The 23,660-nt window shown below is 41.2% G+C and overlaps 1 protein-coding gene across 3 annotated transcripts in view; it reads left to right on the top strand.

Moving 5' to 3' along the window:
- LYPD6B (LY6/PLAUR domain containing 6B) overlaps positions 1-23,660 on the top strand; it is a 162,518-nt gene that overhangs the window by 124,035 nt on the left and 14,823 nt on the right. Inside the window, exon 1 of one of the 3 annotated variants that reach the window (XM_028509674.2) lies at positions 12,469-12,580. The exons of the other annotated variants lie outside the window; for them this stretch is intronic. The gene's annotated coding sequence lies outside the window, so the exon portion shown is untranslated. Of the gene's footprint in view, positions 1-12,468; positions 12,581-23,660 lie in introns of those variants that run through there. 3 annotated transcript variants of the gene reach the window in all.

The following is a 23,660-nucleotide window of genomic DNA, read 5'->3' as shown; positions in this document are numbered from 1 at the left end:
GAGCTGACAGTGCTGATAACCACTGTAAAATCTGGAGCTTTTGTGTTGGTGAATTGCTCAGGAGGCATAGAGAGCTGTGTGACTTATTATTAGGATATTTTATATTTCTGCCAGGGGTGATTGACAAAAACAGGTTGTATTGCTCAGATCAGCACATATGCTGCAGATACAATTGTGCCCCACCCCGCTTTCTACCTCGGATACATTACTGTTTGCAGTGCTGGTGAATGCTGGAAAGGTCATCTTGATTTGTTATTTTAAAAACTGGGCATTGTAAATATGGAGGAGCTAATCAGTTCACCAAGAGCTGTTGTGAATTCGTAACTACCACCTTTTTTGGAAATGCCTCTGGCCACTAATGTCACTGTAAGCAAAGTCACAGTTTTCTCTGAATTCTCTGTCCTGAAATGGTCACAGTCAAGTCAGGCCAGGGAAGGCATGTCATTGGTATTTGCTTCAGTTTCCCTCAACTTAACAACCAGTAACATACTTAGTTCAGGAGTTCTTACCGTTAAATTAGCTAATTCCCAAGACTGGTAAGAAATCTTTCAACCTCAGTTAAAGTTGGGACAACTAAAGAACTATTCTCCAAAATTGTACCACTTTTTAAAAATTTTCTTAACCATAAGAAAGGAAAACGAAACTCTGGAATTGGAGAGTCTGTCCTTTTGTTACTGGCAGGAAGGTGGGGTCTGGTTTGCCTAACTTTTCTCTGGGAAGATTTAATCAGTTTTGCTGTCAAAGAAGAGAAATGTGCTAGCTTCGAGAAAGACACTTTGTTCGATAAACATGGTTCAGGTGATGGTAGACCTTGTGTGAAAAAGTGAGGGGAAGAGTTTTTTATGATTGGAATACAAAAAGACGGATTTACTAGGGGCTCTGCTGGGCTCCCCGCCGAACTTCCTGATTCAGCGTGCAGCGCAGAACAGGTACAATGTTATATGCTGTTATACAAGTGAAACCAGCAGCTTTAATGATTCTCTGCTGCTGAGTCATAATTCTTCAGTAACAGTGAGAATTCCAACCTGCAGAACCTCTTTATCTTCCCCAAGGCACACAGAGCCGTTTCTTAAGGTGGTGTTTTGTCAGTGGTGGTGGGTTGGTGTTCTTTTAAGGTTTACTTTTTGGGGGGGAGGATTTGTCTTAGCCTCCAAAAGGAGACTAAAGTGACGGTAAAAAAGATAAGCACGTGTTGAGGCATGAATGAGTTGGAGAAAAGTATTAACTTGACCCTTTCTCACTAGAAGTACTCTATGTTGTATTTGTTGGCGGAAGGCTTAACCCTGCAGCAAGCTCTGGGAGCACACCCTGCTGCTCTGAGGCCCAGCCAGGCTGCGTGTATGTGCGCGCGTATGCGCATGTCCATAGCAGGGTCCTTGCCAGCTGCGCTGACCTGCCTGGGGCACCAGACTGGCTCTGCCCCAGGCACGGGAAAGGGCCTGCAGAGAGTCCCAGACAGGGAGCTTAAAGGGCATTAAATGATTTTTGTTTTCTGAATTCTCATTGCCCAAATTCCCCCATCCCCACCCCCAGCTTTACTGAAGAAAAATTGACCAAGGAAAATAGACAAAATTCTATTAATTTTTTTAAGGTGTACAATGTGATGATATGATATACGTAAACACTGTGAAATGGTTACCATAATGATGTTCCAACACCTCTCACTTTACGTAGTTACCTTTATCTTGTGGTGAGAACACTTGAAATTTGCTCTTTTAGCGAATTTCAAGCATGTAATACAGTATTATTAATGAATCATTATACTGTTGGTCCGACCCCCAGAAGTTATTTATCTTATAACCAAAAGCTTGTGGCCCTGACCAGCATCTTTCCATTTGCCCCACCCCCAGTCCCTGGCACGCACTGTTCTGCTCTCTGGTTCTGTGATTTCCACTTTTTTAGAATTCACATGTACATGAGATCATACTGTATTTGTCTTTCTCCATCTGGCTTATTTCACTTAGCATAATGCCTTCAATACCTATTCATGTGGTCTCAAATGGCGGGATTTCTTTTTTATGGCTGAGTAATATTCTATACATATATACTACAGAAAAAATATATGTATAACATATTTTTTTACTCGTTCCACTGGGTTGTTTCCATATCTTGGCTACTGTGAATAATGCTGCATTGCAGTAATGGGAGTGCATATATCTCTTGGAGATAATGATTTCACTTTCTTAAAATTTATACCCAGAAGTTAAGATTGCTGGATCATATGGGAATTCAATTGTTAATGTTTTTAAACTTAAAAAAAGATTTAATTGTTTATTTTTAGAGGGGGAAAGGGAGGAAGACAGAGAGGGAAACATTGACTTGCGAGAGAAATATCTAGTGGTTGCCTCACTCATGCCCCCAGTCGAAGACCCGGCCTGCAGCCCAGGCATGTGCCCTGCCCTGGAATTGAATTGGCAACTTTTTGGTTCACAAGATGATGCCCAATCCACTGAGTTACACCAGTTAGGGCTATTGTTAATTTTTTGAGGGACTTCTATACATTTTTCCTAGTGGTTGCACTAATTTACATTCCCAAGAGTATAAAAGGGTTCCCTTTTCTCCACATCCTTGCCGGTACTTATCTTTTCTCTTTTTGATGATAGCCATTCTGAACATGTGAAGTGATATCTCACTGTGGTTTTAATTTACATTTTCCTGATGATGAGTGATGCTGAGTAACTTTTCATGTACCTGTTGGCCATTTGTATGCCTTCTTTGGAAAAATGCATATTTAAGTCTTTTGCCCATTTTTTTTACTCCTCCCCTGAGGATGTTTATTGATTTTTAGAGAGAGAGGGAGGGAGAGAAACATCAATGCGAGAAAGAAACATTGATCAGTTGCCTTATACATGCCCTGGCTGGGAATTGAACCCACAACCTAGGTATATGCCCTGACCAAGGACTGAACCTACAACATTTTGGTGCACAGGACGATGTTCCAACCAACTGAACTGCCAGGGCTGCCTATTTTTTAATCAGAATTTTTTTTTTTTTGCTATTGAGTTGTGAGTTCCTTATATATTCTGGATATTAACTTCTTATTAGATATTGATTTGTAAATTTTGTCTCTCATTCCATAGCTTGCCTTTTCATTTTGTATTTTCTTTTTGCTGTGCAGAAGCTTGTTTAGTTCCCAATTTAAAGCAGTGGAAAATGCCCCTGAAGTGACCTCACCCCTCTGTGACCTTGAGCCAGGCACTGCACCTCTCTGTCTTGATTCCTCCACGTGTCTGTGCCTGAGGTAGGGCGCGGACTGTGTCTTTTCAGCTTTTGAAATTATGGAACCCTTTACCTGACTGAAATTTTCTAAAATTATTTTAATAAAGGAATTTTACAAAATTCGACCTCTTTCCATATAAGTATGGGTGAGGAACCCAGAGTGCCCCTGATGCCATTCGAATCCCCTCCATCTGTTGGAACCCCAGCAGGCCTATGGGGTCACCTTCAGTCCAGCCTGACGGCGGGCTGACTGAGGCAGGAGGTCACTAACCCAAGGCCTGAAATGGAGGTAGTATTACCTTTGTCACCCCTGAATTCTGGAGACAGCATATTTGAACAGTTTTAAGTCAACCAATCTAAAATGGCTTTATCCATCATAAATTTGTAAGCACTGATCTTCCTTCTTTTTAATATGTGCTATTCCTTGTAGCTGGAGTATTTTTAGCTTTGCTGTTGCTCAATGATGTGCAAATGAACGTGGGTGATGAATTCTGTAAAGCATACCTGCCTCAACGTCTCAGAACTGTGCCAGGCCTCCCACCATCCCTCCTGGATTTCGAAGACCTAGCTCTTTGCCCCACCCCCACCTGTCTAACCCCTTTTCTACACAGACACTGTATTAATTTTCTTAATTTCTGTATTGATCAGGTCAGTCTCCAAAAAATAGCCTCATTGTTTGAAAGCCCAAAACTCAGTTCCAGACTCCGACTTGCTGTAAGTTCCATGATTATTTAATTTCATATCAGATCCCACTTCCAACTTCCTTCTAATATATGTCCCTTTTCAGTAAGTCATTCTCTCCCAAATCTCTGCTTCTGAGCCTGTGATCCTGCTCTTTGCTCATCTTTCTATCGTCCTTTCCCCCTTGAAGGCCCTACATCCTTCATAGCTCACCCTTCAAGTCCTCTCGTGCTGCCTCCTCTCACTCCCCTGGCACGTAGCCAGGAGGCAGCCTGTGTTGAGCAGGGATGCAACACTAGGACTACTAACCTGGAATTCTGCCACTTATTTGCAAGGTGCCCTTGGCTGAGCCCCCTTATTTCTATGGATCACAGTTTCCTCATCTCCCTTGTCTACCTCACTGTGTGGCTGTAAGAATCAAAAGAAGTATTGTGTGTGAATGTGCTTAGCTAATTTAAGCACTCTAATTTTCAGGCTTTGTTCTTAAATAATAAGGCATTATTATGAGTTATTATTATCACTTATTGTACCCTGTAGCACTTGTTTTAATTATGAATCACACTCTGCCCTGCATTCCCTGCGCTCATCTCCTGTGTTATATCTAGTCTAACCAGGTCTTTAGGTTAAAGATTTTTCTTATATTTAAATATAACCCCAGCAGAACTCCACAGTAGTTTTCACAGTGCTGACCCTAGTAGGTACTTCCTATAGATTTGCTGAATAGGATTTGATCTCTGATATTTTCCAAGAACCTACTATTTTTTGGTGTGCTGGCAGTAGAGGGCCTTTAATTAAGAAGGGTACTTGAAATTCTGGCATTCTCCCAAAGCAAGATTGAAATTCTAAGGATTTTTAAATGGAAGACCTTGAAAGTAGGGCACATAAGTTGAGTGAGATATTTTCTTGAACATTTACTCAAGGTACAGCTCAGTTCTAGGACTAGTTGTAGTGAGTTTGGCAGTCAGGCCTCAGTATAGCCTTTTAAAACCATGTAGATGTTCACTGTGAACAGGGAGAAAGTCCCAATGAGTGAGGATGCTGCCCAGACAATCAGAACTTCGCTGAGGAGGCTGCTTCAGTCTAATACAGCAAAAGAGCCCTTTGCTGGCTTCAGGAGATGACATATTTTAACAGTCCACATGACTTTGCCTCCAACTTTTTCCTAGTCAGATGTATTCCTGGAATACAAGTTTTTGTGTTAAGTTCTGCTCATTTTAAGAGTAAGTGCTATTAGTGCTTCTGTATGTGAATGGCAAACAGTTCTTCATGTATAAGAAGATTATTTCATTTTGGATCACAGGGAACCATACCACTTTCTAGGTAACTAGAATGCCTTCAGAAAAATAAGGTAAACATGTGGTGATAAAGTCTCGTTAGGTGCAGGGGCTTGCTGGGTACATGCACTGAAGACTTAATTTGGTATGGCTAAGCTGGTGATCAGTAAACTCAATCCCTCCCCGCTTCCTGAAGCTTGGCATAACTGTTGTATCTCATACTTCTGGAAGAATTGAACTTTGTTGGAAGGGGGAAATTCTGAATCAAGAACTGGGAACAGAGGAGCCATGGAGTTTGGCAAAAATCCTGAAAGTACTGGTTTGTGATGTGGAAACAGAGCCTCCAGGTGATAGCCAATCAGTGTTGCAAATCTAAATGCTGGTCTGCAGCCATTATTTTTTTCTGGTGATATCTGGGAGAATCTTATCCATGAATAAACGATATATGAATTTTCCATGTAAAAAGTTTATTTGATTAATACTTTCTAAGCTAAGAAAACCCCCAAAGATAAAGTTGGATCGATGATGCCAAAACATGACACTTCTGATCCCATACTCAGCATAATGACCCACACGAAGGAAGCCAAGTACATGGACTGCAATGTGGGTGCCGCTGTAGCTGCAGCATGTGGCCGGGTCTCCTTGCCTCTGTGCTGCCAGCCATAGTGAACCCAAACCCAAAACAGCTTCTGTGACAGCTGTCTCAGCCCCGCTTCATGAGCTACCATTGCCAAAAGGTGTGGAAAGTTAACCAAAGCCTAAGCAAGGGTGTCCATATTTTAATAGACAAACACCTAGGAGGCCTCATTAAGGCATTAAATTCCCGAGGTTCTGGAATTTTCCTTGAAGGGTTTTATAGCCAAATCAAACTTGTTAGAACATTGATTATTGCTGCTGTTTCTGCTGTTTTCCTGGTAGAAGCTCCTGATTTAATGCCAGTTCGATGCTTTTCTACTGTACTTCAACCTCTGTGTTTTTTTCTCTTTCTCATACAGACTTACAACCTTTAACTCTTTTGAGTTAGTGGTAAAATATGTGCTAAGTACTAGCTCAGTTTTCCAGTGTTCCCAAGTATAGTATGTGATATGCACACTCCCTATGCAAGTATTTTCTTTCTTCTTGATAAATAAACTCATTGCTTCCTAAAGTGCTCCTTAAAAGAAAATGCGGCTTTACTTTCCCATCTCCTTTCTTCGTTCCACAGTATGCACTCAGCAAACATTTGGGCCCCCTCTTTGTGTCAAACCCTTTCCCAGAGATGAAAGACTATGCCTACCTTCAGGGAGCTTGCATATCACCAGACAGGTAGACAGACCCCTCCCTCCCTCTCATACGCATTCTTCTTCCCATTGAAGGATCTGATGTCCTGGTCTGAATGGGGCATGGGCTTCCGGAGCACTCAGGGATGAAAGACAAGGTGTGTTCAGTGGGCCGATGAAAGAGATCGAGAAAACTCATTAGGGTTTGGTGCTCCAGACTTGAACAATCTCTCATTAATCTGGAAACAGAGCAGCAGTGATTGTCATCTCCTGACACCCAGCTCAGGGACAGGGAGCAAGCGTTCTGACCAGCCAGGCCGCCCACAGGCAGAGCTGAGAAAACATCCCCAAAAAACATCCCTGATTAGAGCAATTAGAGTGACTCCCTCAGCCGGTTCATAATTTGCTTAATCACACTCACTTCATTGAACTATGGTTTTGGCTTCCGGGGTTTTGAGGTGGGGTGAAAAGCAAGTTTGGGGGAAGGAAAGGAAGCAATTAGAGAGAATTCACATTGATTCTCTTCTCTAGTCAGTTTGGAGTTGGCAGAAGAGGCAAATGACATCAGTGTCCAGGTGTAAATATAAGGAGGCTGATTTGGAAGATGGGTCCTTTGAGTGTTGTTTGGGTGAGAATCATTGAGATCACAAAAGGAAGCAGCTGGTAAGTTCCGGAAACCTTTTCGTGTAAGCCCAGATTTTGAATAATGCACTAAGTGGAGTGGAGTGCTTATATTTAAATATTTATGTACAAATGGCTGTCATTTCTTAGTCTGCTCTGCCATGGTCCCATGACTTGATACAATTGTTTTTAAATGATCATTTTCTAGATGCTAGAAAGGCATCAAACAGAAGAAAATGAGGATCACAGCAAACAAAAAATTGCAGAATATAGCCATCATAGCCAACTATATTTAAGGAATTTTGAAAGCAGTATAGTGTAGGGAGGAAGATGGAAGAGTTTGGAACTGGAACTGAATTTAAATTCTATGCATGATTTTGCATAGAATTTATGCAAAGACTACCAGCTTTGTAGGCTAGGGTAAGTTACTTATCCTCCTTAAACCTGAACTCCTCATCTGTATAGTGGGGATAATAATAGTATCCACCTCACAGGTGTGTGGTGAGAATTGAATAAATTATTGCTTGAGAGTACCTGATACCCATAAGTTCTCAAGAAATGTTAGCTTAAAAAAGAGGTTATTCTGCATGAGGGCACGTGGAGAAAATCATTAACAAACCATTGGAAAGTTGTATCTCCAAGAGCAGGAACTGTGTTTTAGGGACTGGAGCTACAGCCATGAACAAAAAGATGCCAACATTTATAGTAGATGCTCCATAAATATTGATTGATCAACTGAATCAATGAATGTGTGTTCTTTCCATTTAGAGTGTATAAGTTGGGTACTTTTTATGAAAACATTAAAAAATTTGTCTTCAATAAGGTAAGGTACAGGGAAAGAAATACTGGGTAGACATTTTGAGTGTGACAAAGGTGTTTTTTCAAATTAGTAGCCAGGAAAACGTTTGTCCTCTTATTTCCCGTCAGGCAGACTGGGTGTGAGTCCATTTGCTTCCCGAAGATCAAGTGATTTGGGGAGCATTTTGTAACATTCTGTTTGGCCTCTCCCTGGGTGCAGCATTCTCAGTTTGTTAGCTGTCCTGTTTGCATGGTGTTAAGAGGAGACACTATAGGACAGCGTCTCGGCCTTTTTGGCACGAGGGACCATTTGCTCCCTCACTTGCTGCTCACCTCCTGCTGCGCATCCCTCCTGCTGTGCATCCAGGTTGCTAACAGGCCATGGGACGTACTTGTCTGTGGTCCAGGGGTTGGGGGCCCTTGTTGTAGGAGACAGACACACACACATTTAAACTGGTGATTATAAACACTGTTTTCTGTCACTTACTTCCAGATTATGACAGTTTACTATCCCCCTTGTGACAGAAAGTAGAGGCTCAGAGGTTCCAGGTGCTGGATTCTAATTCATCACTTTCTAACATTTGCCAGTGGGTCCCGCCCATGGGTTCTTTTCTAAATGCTCTTGTCAAACTGTGGGCTGGTTGGTTCTGCCCTTGGCTGTGTAGTGTCTTCTTCTGCTTCCCAGTGTTCCAGGTCCTGGCACAGAGGGTGGGGAACGGGCTTGACATTCTCAGCCTAACCCTAGCCTGGAGCCATTTCTCAGACACGAGGTGATGAACAAATACCACCTTTGGAGGAAGATGAGCAAATTTGCTAAGGAAAGGAATGTAGGTCTGGGGCCTCCTAGCTCCAGGATTATGTAAATCATTCAGCACAAGTAAAGTCAAAGTTATGAAAGTAAATAATTTCCATTGCTACTACAGCTAATTAGTCTAAATGGTGACAGGGTATTCTGTAACTTCTCAGGAGGTAGCCCTGGAAGGCAGGCCCCAAAGGGAGAGTTTGAAACCTACCTCTGAGGTGTTATATGCAGGTAGCCAATATTTCTTGAGTTTGTACTGTCTTTCTGACATTATTCTACGTATTTGAGACATATTGACTCACTCACTTGAGGTCACTTTTTTAATTATTCTCTTTTTACAATGAGGAAATGGAGCCACAGTGAGGTTCAGTAATTTGCTCAATGTTGGCCACAACTTTTAATGCTTGATTCTGTGTGTAAGGAAACTGAACTGCTGAGAAAAAGCCTAGTATGGAAAAATGTTTAGTTCATTCACTCAGCTAACTAGCAGGAACTCCCACTTGCTATGTGTGCACAAGGAACCACTGCATCCTTTCCTGTGGGAGTGGGTTACAGCCCCTTTTTACAGATGAAGCCTTTATGCGAGGGGTTTGGGGAGAGCCTTTCCAGACCGCTGCCTCTTGTTGGCTTGAAAGCCTGAAATTTGGGGTGGCAGAACCCCCAATGGAGTCACAGAAGATGCTGAGCTATTTTTTATATTTCAAAAAGCCTAACAAAAAATTGTTTATTTAGGACCAATAAAACAATGTGGCTAATGAATGCATACAATTTTTTTTGCACTTGTCAAAGTTGAATATATCATGCTAATATAATAACTTAGTTATTTCATGTGGGTCAGACGCTTTTCATGGCAATTACGTATTTTAAATCTTAAAAATGGGTAATTATTATTTAAATCTTAAAAATGGGTAATACAGATTAGATAAATCCTTCTAAACACAGTACCTGGGGTCTGGAGTGGAGGCAAGTTAGAAATGGACATCGCGGATGAAAAACTTAGCACCTAATGGTCAAGCGGGGGCATTCATCCCGCGGCCTGTGGGCTGCATGTGGCTCAGGATGGCTATGAATGCTTCCTAACAGAAAATTGTAAATTTACTTAAAACATTATGAGATTTTTTTTGTGATTACATGTCACAATGTATTTAATGGGTAGCCCTGGAAAACTCCTCTTCTTCCAGTGTGGCCCAGAGACATCCCTGATTTAGAGTATAAGAGAAATGTGTTGCTAATAGTCAACAGTTACAAGGTACTTGAATGGATACAACACTTCTGTTCTGTGGGAAGGCAGTGTGCTTCCAGGCTATTTATCTTCCTCTCCTACATTCTTAATCTGCTCTCTTTTGCAGACAACTGCGACTGTTCTGACCAAGATCTTAGGGAACTTTACCAATGGAGTTTGCAAAATATAATTAGGGTGGTGAATTGTCTGCTACCCCCATACCTACCACCAAATGATGCATTTCAAAGACAAATAACGATGCCATTTTTCATCATCTGCTCTTTGATTTTCCAAGTCCTGGTCCATTAGAAGGAATTATTGAGCTTTAACTATTGAGCTTTAACCTACTATAGTTAACCATAGATAAACCATAGAGCCATTTGAATACTTTGTTTTCAAAGTAATGAAATGAGGTGTACTCTGAGAAGCCTCCTTCCCCTGCTGCACCCTTACACTGTGTGCCTTACACTTGTTTTTCCACACGCAGGTCACCATTCTCACTTGTTTGTGTACATTGTGTATTTGTGCATATATAAGTAGTGAATAAGTACATACTGTGTTTTTTAGTATTTCATTCCCTCCATAACACAAAGTTGACATGGTCTACATATTTCTAAATCTATCTCCATTCATATATAATATCCTTATCATAGTATGTTTCCATAGCAGCATACAGGGAACGTCCTCATTTTTAATGGCTGTGTCATATTCCATTGTGTGTACATATACATATAATGTGTATATGTGCACATACATGTACACAGACATCATATGCTCTCTCTGATGGCCACTTGGGTTGTTTCCGGCCATTTGCTGTCATGTGCAGCCCTTGGGCCTGTCACAGCAGTGTGTCACGGTGCAGGTGTGCAGGCTCTCCGGGAACATCCCCTGAAGGGAGTGTTGGGTCAAGGGTAAATGCATTTGAAATTTTAATAATGTTACCCAATGGGTCTTTAGAGATCAGAGCCACACCAGCAGTAAATGAAAATGGCTGATTTCACATGGTCTCCTCAAAAGAGAGTGTCAGAAAAAACTTTTACCTATCTGACTAGTCAAAATCTGGAGGTTATAAAGTATATTTTAAATTTACATTTCTCCTATTTGGAAAGATGCTCAACTTTTCTCATGATATTTAAAGGCCATTTTATTTATTTTGTCTATGAAATGTCTATTAATGTTCTTTGCTAGTTTTTCTGTTGGGTTGCTAATAATCTCCTTATTGAATTCTTATCAACTCTTTCCATATTAGTGAGATCATCCATTGGTTTGTCTATGTCATAAGTTCAAAATATTTTCCCAGGTTGTTATTTGTTTTCACCTTTGCTTATGGTTTTTTTTTTTTTTTGGTCACATAGAAGTTATTGTTCTTGAATGTAATTGAATTTATCAAACTTTAATTGAAAAATTTCTGTGTTTTAAATCATAATTAGAAAGGCCTTTCTATACTCCAAGGGAGTCACTTAAATTTTCTTTTGGTACTTTTTCATAAACTTCTCCTTATGAAAAATTTTAAGCATACACAAATTAGAGAAAATAGTATAATAAATCCCAACTGCCCGTCATTCGGCTTTGATAATTAGGAATATGTTCTCAGTCTTCTTTTACCTGTTCTTCTATCCATTTTGAGAATATTTAAAGCAAACCTCGACATCATAGTACTTTCCTTACAAGTACATCAATATGTAGCAATGATATGTAGGGGCTGTTTAGAACATAACCACTATGTCATTATTACACCAAGAATTCCTTAAGATTATCTAATGCCATTCTGTGTTCATATTTTTTCTTCTGGGGCTTGTATGGCTTTGTTTTTTGTGAGTACAGTATGAGGTATGTGTTCAACCTTATTTTTTCCTGGCCACCCAGTTGTCCCAACTTAACTTTGTAAATGTATTCTTACCGTACTGGTTCGAGAAGCCACCTTTATCATATAATAAGTTGCCATGTGCATTTGAGTACTTCTGTACTTTCTGTTCTGTTCCATTTGTCTGTCTATTCATATGCTAGTATTATACTGTTTTAATTATTGGAGTATTAGGGAATGCTTTAATGTCTGTCAGGACTAGGCATTCCCCAAATGGGATAGTAAGTCATCTACTCCAACTCATGCTATATGAAAGTGGCAGAAGATTAGAGTTTATAATCTGGCCTCCTTAAGTCAGAGATAGACCTAGTGATTTAGAATCAACAAGGAGCGGAAGCGAAAGTGTGAAAGTGAGTGTGGTTCCTAAAGGAAAGTAGCAGTAATAGCACACACTTCAGGAAGGTAAATAGTGATAACACCAAACACTGGAACCTGGGGAAGGTTGGAATGTAGGAGGTAGGGGGAGGGGGAAGGGTCCAGCAAGGGAAAAAGGGTGAAGTTTGCTTTTCCTTGGGAACTAGCCAGCCCTAGTTCTGTTTGGCAAAGTCAGAGAGGCCAGTGGTAGAGAAGGTTGTAATATTTGCCGTGTGTGGCTGCCATGAGAATCCACAGACAGGAGGTGGGAAGTGTGAAGTGTGTCAGGGAGGCTGTGTGTCATTCTGCTCTGCGCAGCTCGCAGGCCTGGACAGGCAGTAACCATGAACTTCGAGGCTGCCTATGCACTGGCTTGTCTCTGTGAAGATGTGAGAGTGAGTCTCACCATGTGTTTCCCAGGAAGATGGATGAATACATATTATTCTCAGCCCTTTCTAGAAGATAGTACTAAATCTACGTAACAAGGTATCTTTACTGGGAAAAAATCTGCGAGAGATGACTTCTTAGGTAAATTATTGTGGGAAAGACATCTGAAGTATTTAGCAGGGGCAAATCATAATACTTTTTTCCCCTTGAAACACACATATCTGCTGGACTCTGTAGACACCTTCACGAGAGCCCAGAGAATGGTAAGGTGGTCAGAGCGAGGGGGAAAGGCCTGGGTTCCCGAGTGGGTGGCAAGGCTGCACCCAGATGACTGCATTATGACCTCATTGCCCAGCAGACACCCTTAATAATGTTTGGCACAGCCTATAACCTCCTCACCCCCAATTTCCTCCTTACAACCTGCAGTGAGCACCCTGCACTTACCTCACAGGGATGTGGACAAGATTAATTAGTTTCAGATGGGAAAATTCTTTGAAGATGAGTCATGTGGTGTTGTAAGCATGATAATTTGAGGCTGCACAGCCATGAGTGTGGTAACCGCCTGCTGTGCATCTCCAGGCACCAAAGGGCAAATAGAAATTGTTCCACCTCAGGGTCAGGGGCATGGACTTTGCACACTGAATGGATGGGTGAAGTCAACCTCATGTAAGCTTTTATTCAGTGATTACTTACGGAGTGTCTGTGCTGTGCAAATGGTATTAAGGTTAATGAGGAACGCTGTGCCCTGACGTGCAGGCACTCCTGGCTGCTGGAGTGCGAGGTGACAGGCCAGAATTGTGACTCTGGTCGGAAGTCACCTTTGCCATCTGAGATGTAAGCTGGGTGTTGGGTACATTGAGCTCCACATCCTGGCTTACCCTGCATGATAAGTAGGGTTGTGGGTGCTGCCTCAGTCCCTTCCTTTCCAGAAGCCACGCTTACCAAATCCCTGAACCAGTCTCTTGTCTCTTAGGTGCTTTCAGTGCAGAGAAAGTTTGTGTCCATTAACAAAAAGTAATAGAAAGGAGAGGAATCCCCTTTTTAACCTCTTTGACTTCTGTTCTCTGCCATAGTTTTAAAAAGTACATGCAAGGTGTGCGTTACTTGAAGCACAAGGTAAAAGGGACTATTTTAGGCTTTATCACAGAACACTTTCTCTGCCAATGAGGAATTTTATGGTCTGGAAATTGGTACAGAATATGGATGAGATCTCAATGTACATTTCAAGCTGAACTGCCCCTCCCCACCCTTTCAGGTGTCCTTGAGTGGGGGGAGCAGAGAATTGGAAGGGGAGGAGGAGGAGGAAAAAAAGTTGATTAAGAAAGATGGGTCCGAGTAACCTTAGAAGGTGAAGTAAAGGGCTTCTCTGGGCAAATGAGACTGTTAAGAACATTATCCCAATAGGAAGGTCTGGGACTGGCAAAGATGAGAGCTAACCAGAGAATAAGCAGAGGGCAGTTCAGAAGTGTCGTCTAAGAATCTAGTGTTGTTGCAGGAAATACACGACTTTAGAAAGGAGGTTAGAGGGCAGAGCACCACTGCATTCACACGGGGTTCCATGTTAATGGTGTTCCGTAGTAGTGCTGAGCAATATTAATTCATTTCCGGTGAGTTTGTTGGAATGAAACACACTTACACATCTCTGCAGATGTTACAGCGCTCTGACGCAGTGAGGGCACAGCCTCGGTGGCACCAGAGTGTCAGCGGCTGCAGTGCCGTGTTCACACAGTGCTGTTCTCCTGTTCTCAGTCCTTCATAAATAAAGTTCAAGAATTTTGGCTGCCTGTCTGTCTGTCTGTCTGCCTCTCTCTGCCCCACTTCCCTACTTGTTTGATGATGTTCTTCACTGATAGAAGCAGAAAAAGCTGAATTTTGGTGGGCTTGCGATATTTTCCTTTGCTTACAAAACATTCTTTAGCTAGATTTATCTTCTGGTTAATATAGTCATTTTGTTTGTAAAGCTTTCATTCTTAACCCTTACTGGTTTGAGGTGTAAGTCCATTTGCTAGTTTCCTGTAAACCTAGAAGTGACACTTGCTCTTACACCTTCCTAGCACAGGTGCTGACTGCTTCTTCACAAGGGCTGTTCCTGTAACGGGTAACAGCCTGCTGTGACCACAAAGCATGACTCTTCAGTCCAGAATGGCCCTTTTCCTGGTAGCTCTTTTTTACTGGGCTCAAGGCTCAGTCAGGGTCCTGGCAGCAATCAGATGGCATATTCAGATGGGTGTTATTAAAGAGAATTAGTAAAGGGCTGTCTGCAATGGTGTGGGCTAGATTCAGGGAAGCCAGTAAGGAAGTACCTCTGTTAGCAACAGAAGTCAGCAACAGAAGAAATAGCCATTTCTATCCTATAGGCCAGGGGTGTCAAACTCATTTCCACTGGGGGCCACATCAGCCTCACAGTTGCCTTCAAAGGGCCAGATGTAATTTTAGGACTGCATAAATAGAACACTCCTTAACTAGGGGCAAAGCGCTTAGTGCTGCCACCAGCTAGAATCAAGGTACCGGGCCGGATAAAACAAGGTGGAGGGCCGGATTCAGCCCTCGGGACTTGTTTCTTTGCCACCTGTGCTATAGGCCTAAATGTCAAGGGGAGAAAATGGTCACAAGAACACAGGAGATAGTACCTGTGGAGCTGAGGGAAGGGATAGCAATGTGGCAGGGAGTGAGTCAGAGGGATAAATATCCCACTCACTCTCTTCCCACCCTCTTGTCTGCCAGTTCCTGCCATTGGCCAAACCAAACCAGGAGCCAGTGCCTTCCCAGGGCCCAGGGCAGGGAGAAGAGGGATGGAGGATGAATCTTGAGGGGTGAAAGGTGAAAGCCTTATAGGGTTCACTTCCCATCCAACTTGCTAGGAGACTTTGAGAAGATCATGTGGTTGTAGCATATTTAAAGCCCAACATAGTGTGTGTTGAACAACACATGAAAGTTTTAGGTCATTGTTGGGCAGAACTTAAGTTGCTAAAAAAGTTTTCATAATCTCCATATAGTTAACCTAACTATAGTCTAAATGAACAATCAAAATGGAAATGGAAATTCTCTTGGTAGGAAAGATGGAAAAACTTTTTCCTAAATTTATTTTTTATTGGTAATGCCTGCAAGTGTGGGAGGCCTTTAAAGACATTCAGTGTGGCCCTGGCAGGTGGCTCAGTTGGTTAGAAGGTAGTCCTAATACACCAAGGTTCAGGTTCAATCTCAGGTCAGGGCACATATAAGAAGCAACCGGTGAATGCATAAATAGGTGGAACAACAAGTTGAAGTCTCTCCCTCTTTCTCTCTCTCACTCTCTCATTCGCTGTCTCTCTCTCCCTTCCTTTCTCTCTAAAATCAATAAAAATATTTTTTAAAAATTAAAGATAAAAAGCCCTGGCTGGTGTGGCTCAGTGGATTGAATGCTGGCTTGTGAACCAAAGGGTTGCTGGTTCAATTCCCAGTCAGGGCACATGCCTGGGCTGCAGGCCAAGTCCCCAGAAGGGGGTGTGTGAGAGACAACCACACATTGATGTTTCTCTCCCTCTCTTTCTCCTTCCCTTTCCCTCTCTCTAAAAATAAATAAGTAAAATCTTTTAAAAATAATAAAAAAGGACTTTCAGATCATCTCCAAACAAGGACTGGAACTTTCTGTGCCCAACCCAGTGCTAAGCAAGGAAGGGCAGTCTTAATGTTCTCAAACAAACTGTGAGTTTTTTTCAGGGTAGAGACTGACCCATTAGCTGGAGTGGACATAGAAATACTAGAACTGGGCCTTCAAAGGAGAGTGGGAAGTGTGAAGTAATGACTCCTGTGGGAGCACAGAGCCTGCTGCTTTTTAAAGCCAACTTCATAAGAACAACTGTGTAATATTTATGAATATAGACAAAGGATATAGATTTATCAGAATGCAGATAAAAGAGAATGCTTTAATGAGGCCTGAATATTGTTTTCGTGTATATCCTAGAGTAGTTTTCCTAAAATTGGTCTTCAGAGGAATTTTATATCCTTCTCTCATGTATGCTCAGATAATCATAAAATTTGAGAGCTGAAAATATATTTTCAGTCTTAAATCTAGGGAAACTGAGTCTCAGAATAATAGAAAAGTTGGCTAGAGGCAGTAGATCTAGTAAGTGACAGAGTCAGAATGTACACCAAGGCTTGGGCATCCGCAAAGCCGCTTTTCCCCTGTTGTTCCAGGCAGCATTCACACTTGACTTTAACTTTGTGGGATTGTGAGCCATTACTTAAATGTCATTTTTCATGCTGCAATTAAAACACATGATTCTTCAGTTTCATCTAGGAATATGAAATTATGCACATATATCTCTCTGTGTATGTACATTTCCTTGTGCTCCAAGTGGTAATAGCGACAATTTATACAGCAAGTGACACGCTATAACTTTGTTATTGCAGAATGCAGAATTTTTTTGTTAGGATGGCTTTAATAAGCTTGTCAGATTCCAGAGAGTTCTTTGAATAATCTGTTCTGGATTCTGTGACTATGCAAAAGTGAGCATACTATTCTTTTGCCATAGCATGCCGTTTATGGTTGGTTTTTAAGTGCCCCCCTCTTTCAGAATGATATCCATGAACTTGTTCTTTATTGTGTAATACACTTCTAGATTCAGAATCAAGAATAAAGTTGAGCCAGCGGAGGTTCTATAAACAATGGTCAGTGATATAAAACCCTAGGGCAGGAGAAAGATGACAGGATAAATGCACAGTAACAATTCTGCATCTTTAAGCTCTCCCAGTTCAAAGAAACCCATGCAGGTGCTAACAGCAGCTGACATGAATGATAATACAGTCTCTTAACCAGAGTTCTAGGGACAATTTAAAACCTGGCACATAGTGCTTAAGCAATTCATTCAATAAAATATATGTGTGTTTATACAGAGATACACACACATATATATGTATATATACCTCCATAAACATATACACAAACATATCCAAATGAACATATCACTCAAGATTTCTGCATTGGTACAGACATTCTGTCATACTAGAATATATACAGAGAGCCCTGGCTAGTGTGGCTCAGTGGATTGAGTGCCAGCCGATGAGCCAAAGGTCGCTGGTTTGATTCTCAGTCAGGGCTCATGCCTGGGTTGCGGGCCAGGTCCCGGGTTGAGGGTATGGGAGAGGCAACTAATCTATGGATGTTCCTGTCTCTCTCTTTCTCCTCCTCCCCTCTCTCTAAACATAAATAAATAAAATCTTAAAAAAATATATGCAGAATGAAACACATCTGTATACCCACTCTGTTTTTAGGCTCATTTTTCTATGTTTGTTGAGATGAAATGAAGTGAAAAGTGCTAGCGATTAACTACACACCTAGTGACCCTGAAAGCTAAACTTTCTCATTTGTATTTTGTGTGCCACACACCAGAGAGTATGTGCTGGGGTGATACACTCCTCTACTCAACAAATATTCGAAATAATGGGCTCTTAGCCAGCTGTTGGACGTTCCAGCTTAGATTTCTATTATGAGACTTTTGGTTGGTAATTAAAAGAAGTGAGTTCAGTAAAGCCGGCAAGGATGTGGGACATAAAAACGCTGTCTTCCGTGCCCCGCCTCTGTTGCCACTCGGTTTGTATCCGTGCAGCACCAAACACCTGTGTGCTGGCCGCTCTCCTGTAGAACTGCCGTCCAGTCATTACATCTTCCTCTCAAATTTAAAAACACACCTCTCCCATGGAGAAGAAAATAACCTCTTCCACTTGCCTGCCTGACAGTGGAATTATCTCCATTAAATTACTTTTTACAACTATGTTGTTGGCTTTTTTAAAGAAGTGACCAAATGAAGGAGGCATCTGGAGCTTTTCAAAACAGATTCCAGATGTTGCCCAGGTGCTGTTTGGTGCTCTCTGGATGACAATACACAGGGCCCATTAGTTTGAGAATTAAGTGACAGAAGAGTCTCCTTGTCAAATAGTGAGAACGTGTGTCCCATGTGTGTCTCCTTTGGCTGCTAGGATGTACAGAGTGGAGGGTCGCACACAGCAGAGGAGCACCATTCACAGAAGGGGCTAGAAGCCTTACTCTCATCCAGTGTGGTTTCTACTCCACATTTTGAGAGCCATACTGCATAAGTGACTTGGCATAAGCCTAAAAATCGTTTTTGGAGCAGACTGGGTAAAAATTATTCCACCTCCCTGAAGGATGCTCTCAAATTTCACCCATTAATATATTCTTACTAGGTTCTTACCATTTGTCCCAGTAGTTCAATAAAACCTCACAAGCCAATCTCAATTCTTTTAAAGAAGAGTCCAGTTTTTTTTTAGGAGTCAGTTTCCAATTATTAAACATCTAAGCTTTCTATTCTTGTTAATACAGAGTTCTTACCATGTTGAGTCCTCTGGTGTTATGAAAGCCTTTTCAAAAAAGATGTACAATCATATCTTTGACAAAAATACAGCTAGAAGGGTATTACTTTGGAAGTGTCTTTTGGCTTTTTCTTAAATTTGAATTGAACCCAAGGAGGAGCACACCAAGGCACATCATAATTAAGTTACCCAAGATTAGAGATAAGAAGAGAATCTTAAAGGCAGCAAGAGGAAAGGGGAATTATCTCCAAAGGAGTGCCCATAAGACTATCAGCTGATTTCTTGAAAGAAATCTTACAGATAAGAAGGGACTGGAAAGAAGTATTTGAAGTCATGAAAGGCAAGGGCCTACATCCAAGATTAATCTATCCAGCAAAGCTATCATTTAGAATGGAAGGGCAGATAAAGCACTTCCCAGATAAGGTCAAGTTAAAGGAGTTCATCATCACCCAGTCCTTATTATATGAAATGTTAAAGGGACTTATCTAGGAAATAGAAGATCAAAAACTATGAACAGTAAAATTACATCAAATTCATAACTATCAAGAACTGAAACTGAAAAACAAAAGCAAAAACAAAAGCAAAAAAAGTTGTTCTAAGCAAACAACTAGAACAGGAATAGAACCAGAGAAATAGAGATCGCATGGAGGGTTATTAGTGGGGAGGGAGAAAGGAAGAAAGGAGGGGGAAGGAAGGGGAATAAGAAGCATAATTGGTTGGCATAATGTAGATGGGAAGAGGTTAAGAATAGTATAGGAAACAGAGAAGCCAAAGAACTCATATGTACAACCCATGGACATGAACTAAGGGGGGATAATGCTGGAGGGCTGGAGAGTGCAGGGGAGTGGGGAAAGAAGGGGAGAAAAAAATTGGGAAAACTATAATAGCATAATCAATAAAATATACTTAAAAATTTGAATCACATTTAAAAATATGTCTTTAAAATTGATTAGACTATTGTCCACACATATTATACACTTTTGGTCCCTGTATTAATTTATGATTAGATTTAAAATTAATTTGTGTAATGGAATTATTTTAATATTAGCACTGTTTTAGACATTATCTTTTATCAGGTTGCACATAGGAAAAATATCTATCTTTAGAACTGCAAAATGGTCTGCTGAGTGTTTAGAAATTAGATATTATTTCTGTGAGGTTTTGATCCAATGGTTGGTAAAATTTTTTAAAGTTTGTATCTTTAAAACAATATAGCAAGAATCTGAAATATTATGGGAATACTCTATTACATTTATGATTTTTTGTGGCATAACTGGAATACTTAATTATTATCCCTTCATAAAAGTCATAGAATATTACGAGTGAAAGGAACCTTGGCAGTCACCCATTCCCACTTCCCATTTGGTTGCAATAGAGAGAATATCTGAATCCTCTTAAGACATGAGTATATAGAAATCAACAGTTTCCCAGATTTTGTTTAGTTAGTAAGGAATGGAGTTGGACAGTTATGTACCTTGATCTATCTGATCTTGATCTCCTGCTAAGGATGTCTGAAGAAGCAGGGAAGGAGAGTAGGATAGGGGGAGCATGCACTTAATGTTTGTTGAATGCCACCTAAGTAGAATGTGCTTTACATGTGTGGTTGCACCCAATCCATGCAGCAGCTTAGAAAATTTACTTACATGGCTCTACATCTCACTTTTCTTACTGGCAAATGGGGACAACACTTCTTAATGTTATCACCTGGTTAGTAAATATAGAACCAGAATTTTATTCTGGGCCTGTTGTTTTTCCTCCCCTCAAAGTTGATTGTATTAACTCTTGGTAGTCACATCTCACCAGTGGCTCACATTGACTTTGTGGCCTCCATGATGGATGAGAGCATAGGAACTGAGTTTCTGTTACGCACTGTTGTATTCAAAGTGCTTAGCCTGGTACCTGATATAAATGCATGGCCCATAATCATACTGCTTGCAAGATTCAGATAAGTTCTAAGGAGGGGTTGCACCATGATTCTATTCTCCCTATTGACATTTTTTATGCAAATACATGCTCCTCTGGAGCTTTTTGTATTTTCAGATGAAAATGATGAATTGAGCATAAGCCAAATTTTTCTTCTAGTTTTCTTCAGGCACATAGAAATGCTAGATTAAATATTTTTAAAATTAAAGAAATTCATATTTTAATGTAGGGGTGAAAGTATTCTTCATGTACCAGAAATAGAGAGAGAACCTATCAGAGAAAGTTGAAGCTGAAGCCTTAGGAACTGGGCTCTCACTGCCCAGGCAAGGCTAGCAACTGAGACCTCAGCTCAATGCAAGTAAGGGAGCTAGGACAGTCTCAACAGAAGTCTCGTCAACACACTGAACTTGCATGGGGACCAGAGTATCTCCATTGGCCAGCCTCTCCTAACAGCCAGAAACAAGTAGACCCATCCTTGTGGTGGATGGTAAAGTTTTCTGGTACATTTCTCCTTTTGAGAGGAGTGTTTCTGTCTATTCTACTTTCTGAGTGCAATTTCAGCACTCATTTTAAATTTCCTTTTTGCCGTCTATTCCCTTTACAAGGAAAGCTAGGCCTATTAAAGTTTGTCATCAAAGTGTCTTCCTGCAGGACAAGTGATGCTTGCAGGAAGGTGTGAATGCGAGTGTTGATAGGCATGTTGGGCTTAGTAGAGCTGTTTCCTTTAAATTACCTATTTCATTTCTTTTATTGGCTGTTGAAGTTGGCCTTGTGCCTGCTGACTCATTTTCAGCAATGTGCGAGATACGCTGCTATTTACTACCTCTGTTTGGTCTCTTTCAGCTCCCCTGAGTCTATAATTTCTTTGTCATCTTGGACACCTTGCCAGCTCCTTACTGCCCATAACCTTTCTACCCAATACTTGGTAAGAAAGGTACTCCTTATAGGTTGTAGCTAATGATGTTGGTTCTTCCAAAAAGTATTTATGGAGTATCAATTTCTGTGTATGTATAATGATAATTGTGATTAATAAAAGTCAAATTCATTAAGAAAAAAAAAGATGATGTAGGTCATTTTCCTGCCCCCAAAGAATTTATGAAGTCAAAGATGCACCGTTTCCTGAGGCCCTGCCAACTTCCCACATTTTCCATGGGAGTGTAAGATGCCACACAGAAGATGAAGAGATTGCCATGGCTCCAACCTGGGAAATAGTTACGTTTCTTGGCCAGATGCCCTGTAGACCCTTCAGGGCCTCTCCAGGCAGTAGTGGGCCGAAGTCTCAGGCAGGGCTTTCCAAATTTACAAATCTGGCTACTCACCCTTCCCTGGAATGCCTGAGAGCTGCCCCCCTAGTGTGCCCCTACCAATGTGCCTTGCAGAAATCCCTTCTCTCTGTTGGCCGAAAGGCACACTGCATTCCTGAACAAGAATAAATATACTTTCCAAAGAGAGGACTCATAAAATAAATGGAAGACCAGGCCTACTACCCAGGAAAGGGGGAGAACAGGAATGAGCCCTATCTGGGGAGGAATGACTTGAGTTTGAGGAGTGTGGCCCAGGTACCTCATGTATATGTCCTGTAGAATTTTCCTGGTGTCAAAATATGAAAACTTCTGAGTCATGGGAAGCTGAATCATGATGGCAGTATTTTGAAACATCAAGAAGCTGTTCTTAAGCATTATGTGGATTTCAGATTCCTTTGAGATACTTAAGCTAGAATGAAAATATGTAGAGACACAAAATTTTGCAGATAACCCTAAGGAGCTCATAGGTCACCCCTCTCCTACGTGAAGATCTCTGCCTTCTTTGATGGTCCAGGACAAAGGCCAGAATGCTTTAGGTTAATTTGCGTTAAAGATTTTTTTCCTTCTGGAGCAAAATACAAGTCCTATTGTAACCTTGTTCTGCAACAAAGACTGCAGCACGAGCCTACTCAGCAGTCTCAGCAGAAAATTTTTAATTCGGTCTTTGTGAACTGGTTCTAAATGTAAAACAGTGTTCAGATACTGTAGTCAGTCATTTGCTTTTTCATGATCCTAATGTCTTTCGGTTGTGAAAATAAAACAGTCCTGTTAATACAAACTTACACACTGAAAAAGGGTTAGAGTTGGATAGAGGTGCTCGGGGGGAAACGGGAGATGGCAACAGACTATAAAGCATGCTCTGAAAAATGAGGCATTTTTATTTAGTTCCTTCCTTATTTGACAGGTAAAACCTTTGCAGTTTTAGAGAATTCAGATAGAATAAGACTGTGCTTCTTTAGTTAAAAATGGAAATGAAGAGCCATCCAGTCCATACAGTCCTTTGGTTCACTGTTCATGCATTTTCAAGTGTAGTGGGCTGGAGCCGACGATGCAGAAGTGTTTTGAGAGGCTGCTCTGTTCCAGGCTGTGTGCGAGGACCTGTGCACACGTGGCTTCCAAACCTCACTTTCCTCAGTTGTGTGTGTTATACTGATCCACTCCCTCCAGTTCTGAGGAATGGAGGAACCAAAGAACAACTCCAACCCTTGGCTTTGTTGTTCATTCCATTGTTTTTAAGTTGTCTATCATCCATTCACTTTTTCATGCAGAGAACTTTTGTGGTTTATCTGAATCTGTAGTCCTCTGTAGTCATTATCATTTGCTTTCCTGTATTCCAGGAACTAGAAATAGGGTAGGTGTTTGGTACCAATTACTCTACCGAGAAAAAGCATTCTTAGTATTTTTCAAAACTAGATAACCTAAAGTCAAACAATCTCTTACTTTGCTAGGTTGCAAATCCTTGCCATGGCCAGCAAGCACCTGTGTGGCCCAGCCCAGCACTCTCAGACTTTGTCTGCTCCTGTAGTCCCTTTGTCCGCTCCAGTCACACTGGCTGCTTTCTGGATCCCCTTAACAGGGCACACATTTTCCCACCTTAGGACCTTGGTGTCTTTTCCCTGGATTCTTTGCTTGGACAGTTTCTT

The sequence above is a fragment of the Phyllostomus discolor genome, chromosome 4 (genome assembly GCF_004126475.2).
Source record: "Phyllostomus discolor isolate MPI-MPIP mPhyDis1 chromosome 4, mPhyDis1.pri.v3, whole genome shotgun sequence".
Lineage (NCBI taxonomy): Eukaryota > Metazoa > Chordata > Mammalia > Chiroptera > Phyllostomidae > Phyllostomus > Phyllostomus discolor.
The sequence above is the reverse complement of the archived record's forward strand: the minus strand, read 5'-3'. Positions and strand labels throughout refer to the sequence as shown.